General features: G+C 39.0%; 1 pseudogene across 1 annotated transcript; it reads left to right on the top strand.

Moving 5' to 3' along the window:
* The first annotated feature begins 231 nt into the window (after positions 1 to 231).
* On the top strand, positions 232 to 2,975 carry LOC146548418 (Ig kappa-b4 chain C region pseudogene; annotated as a pseudogene). The gene is made up of 3 exons (XR_014890546.1): positions 232 to 369; positions 1,662 to 1,743; positions 2,431 to 2,975. The product of XR_014890546.1 is annotated as an Ig kappa-b4 chain C region pseudogene (transcript).
* The last annotated feature ends 520 nt before the right edge of the window (positions 2,976 to 3,495 follow it).

Genomic DNA, 3,495 nt, shown 5'->3' with positions numbered 1-3,495 from the left:
TCAGACGTGATTTTTGTTTCTGAAAACAGTTTTAAACTTCTCATTAGCTGTCACAGTCCGGGTGAGCTGCTGGTAAATTTCCACCATGTTCTCCTGTGTCTGCCCCTGGGCAGAGCCGTCATCTCCTCACATGGAGCCAATCTGGAGCAACCTACTCAGGATATTTAAGACCAGCGTTGCCGTCTCTTCACTGCTAGTTTGTCAACTTACCCTCGGTGGTAACAGGCTACCATGCTTCATGCTCCTTGCCCAAGTCAATGCACTCGGCCATACTCACTGCAGTTTCATGCTCCGTCTCCTGGGAAGGATTTCAATATCACACCTGCTGCCCTCTTCCCACTGCTTCTCACAGGATCCCTTGGAGCTCAGGTCAGCTCATCTTAAATCTATTCAGCTCACCTGGACCTTCACCTACTCCCCTCAAAGTACCACCAACTCCACCTGCAACATATTTGATGTCTTAAAACGACGGTGAAAGTGTTTTATGAAGTGTCTTTTGCATAGATGAGTCTGTGTGGTGAAAAAGGCCTTACATATTTGGAGAGCTGCATTAAGAGTGGTGAGAATGACGTTCCTGATGTAAGACTTTCACCAAAGCAACTGAGAAAAGCAGTGATGGGGAAACATTTACTGGAGTTCATTTAAGTGTTCACGAATAAATGTCAGTGAAGTCGTTTGAAAACGTGTGTGTGTGTGTGAAACATGTCAAAAGTGAACCAAAGCAACACATGGTGATAAAACCCGAATTGAATGGTAATGTTTACCAGTTAGAAGCCTTCACAGTGAGAACAGCACAGAGCACAGTCTTCTCTACCTGGAAGGAATTTTCAAAACTTCCTAAAACACCATTATTTGTAGACAGAATTCCAAAATAGAAATAAAAACTCATTAAAAAAACCCTGTATGTGTAGGCAGCGTCTTAACAATGGACATGTTCATTCAGAAATTAAAAAAAACATTATAGAAAAAATGCTGGTACACTTTCCAGAACTTAATATTTTTGTGAAATTCAAAACATAACTACATGAATCTGAAGTGTTTTTGAAGCGTTTTAGGCTGAGAATTAGTTTCAGTGTTTAGAGTTGTGAAAAAATAAGTGTCAGGTTTCAAGAGATATTTTCACATGTGAAAGCTGTAAAATCTACATTTTGAAATCAGATTCTTTAAATATTGTTGTAATGGGCTTTATTTGCTTTAATTACACTATTATAATATTATTAAATGATACAAACAGTGAATGATTTTGTTGAGTTTGTTTGTCTCAGAGTCAGAGAGCCGTGTCTCTCTACAGTCAGAGGTTTTTGTACGGCGCCTCAATCAGTTTGTATCACTGTGGTACACGTTCGGTGGAGGAACCAGACTGGATGTTGGAAGTAAGTCAAACTTAAACCGCTTTTACTTTAACAGATTTCTTTCTTGCAATTATCTTGACTTTTCTGTTCAGTGTGCCAGAAAAAAACTCGGTAAAATATTTTTTCCATAAATTTTCATGAAGAAACAAAGTTAGCTTCAGAATAAATGTTAAAATGAATATTAACAAATGATATAAAACATCAGAGTGGACTTGAGGATATTTTACATATACATACATCTGGTTAAGTCTAGAGAGCTTTTAGTTTTAATCCAGTCTGACAGAGTCAGAGAGCCGTGTCTCTCTACAGTCAGAGGTTTTTGTACGGCGCCTCAATGAGTTTGTATCACTGTGGTGGACTTTTGGTGGAGGAACCAGACTGGATGTTGGAAGTAAGTTAATTAAACTGTGTTTATTATTAAATATTGTATCATTTTATTTAATAATTATTTGTTAGGCTGCTTAGATGAGAGAAAAATACTTTTTTATTTAAAATAATTTAGTGTTTGATGTTTGTCCTTTTTACTGGACTAATTCAGATGAGCTCTGCGAGTTTCTCTTGTTTAATCTACATTTCTGTCACAGTAAAATGTAGACAAGAGTAAACTTCATCATCTTATGATTAGTTTGTAAATTTCCACCACATCAGCTGCTGTTTGGATGAGTTAAAGTTTGCTTTCTGATGTTTTTATCGTGTCAGATGTTTCAGATTTAGTTTGAAATCATGTGAGCTGTTCAATAACATTTCAAATCTATATGAATGAGTAGCTGCTCTGTGCTTGTGTCCACTAATGTCTTCAGTCGTCCATGATTTAGACTTCTAATCATTTTAAAGCCAAACTTCTGCTGTAAATGTTTCCACATCTGCTTCTTTTATTTCCAGTGTAGTTTGAACATATTTCAGCTCAAACTGTGTGATGATTCTCTCTGTGCTGATATGCATGAGAGGTTTCTTAAAGGGAAGTGAAACAATGTGTGAGTGAATGACTGGTGGAGCAGAAAAAACACCTGACAGAAACTTCTTAACGGAGAAATTCAAATTGTGGTTCCTGTCCTCTAAGCTGATTGGTGTTTCCTAGGTGATACCCGCCCCGCCCTGAAGGTGCTGGGTCCCTCCAACAAGGAGCTGGAGCAGGGGAAGGCCACGCTCATGTGTGTGGCCAACAAGGGCTTCCCCTCAGACTGGAGTCTGTCCTGGAAGACGAGCGACAGCAGTGGCAGCAGCAGCATCAGAGGGGAGGAGAGCAGGACTCCTGGAGTGCTGCAGAATGACGGCCTCTACAGCTGGAGCAGCACCCTGACGCTCACTGCAGACCAGTGGGGAAGGTGGGCTCTGTGACCTGTGAGGCCACCCAGGGCTCCCACACTCCGGTCTCAGAGATACTGAGGAGAGACCAGTGTTCCCAGTCCTGATGTCAATCACTGAGTCTTTGATGTTGATTTTCTTCTGTCTCTTTGTTTCTTTGTGTTTGCAGATTTAAAAAATAAACTCATTAAACAGTCATGTTTCCATCTCATAATGACAACAATCAGAGCAACAATCTCCTCTAGTTTCATCCTTTTGTGTCTGTTGTAAAGCTGATATTTCAAACTCTTAAAAGAATAAAAATGTACCAAGAAAACATGTTCTTTGACTCTGTGAGTTTGATCGATGCACATTTAAAAAAGAGAGATTTTGTAACATTTATTAAACCAGACCAAAATAAAAATGTCTACAGACACACCAAGTGTAATGTGCAGTCAACATGGTTAAATATATTCTTATACACACATTTAGTGTTTTCTATAAGATGTTGAGGTCCAACCATAGATTGTCTGTGTGCTCTTCATATTTTCTAGTCTCAAAGCTGTTTCTTGACCTGCATTTTATTCTGACAATATAGATAAAAAATATCCTAATAATTGAAATTAAAGAGCAGGCTGTCATCTGTATGTTTAAACAGAGTCTATTTAAATGAAGATTTACTGAAGTTTGATTAATGAACTATATGTCAGTGAAACTCTGATGAAGCAACAGAGCAGAGAAGAGTCTAGAAGCTGGTGGTGGCAGAGATGAAGCAGGTGGAGACTTAGTTGAGGATAATTGTCCAGGATGAGGTGGAGATCAGGAGTCTGAGAGTTAAAGCACTCCTGTCCAGAAACAG

The sequence above is a fragment of the Mchenga conophoros genome, linkage group LG22 (genome assembly GCF_057382185.1).
Source record: "Mchenga conophoros isolate Kocher_MC1m ecotype Shallow Benthic linkage group LG22, M_conophoros_male_GT1.1, whole genome shotgun sequence".
Taxonomy (NCBI): Eukaryota; Metazoa; Chordata; class Actinopteri; order Cichliformes; family Cichlidae; genus Mchenga; species Mchenga conophoros.
Note: the sequence above shows the minus strand (reverse complement) of the source record. Positions and strands in the feature narration are given on the sequence as shown.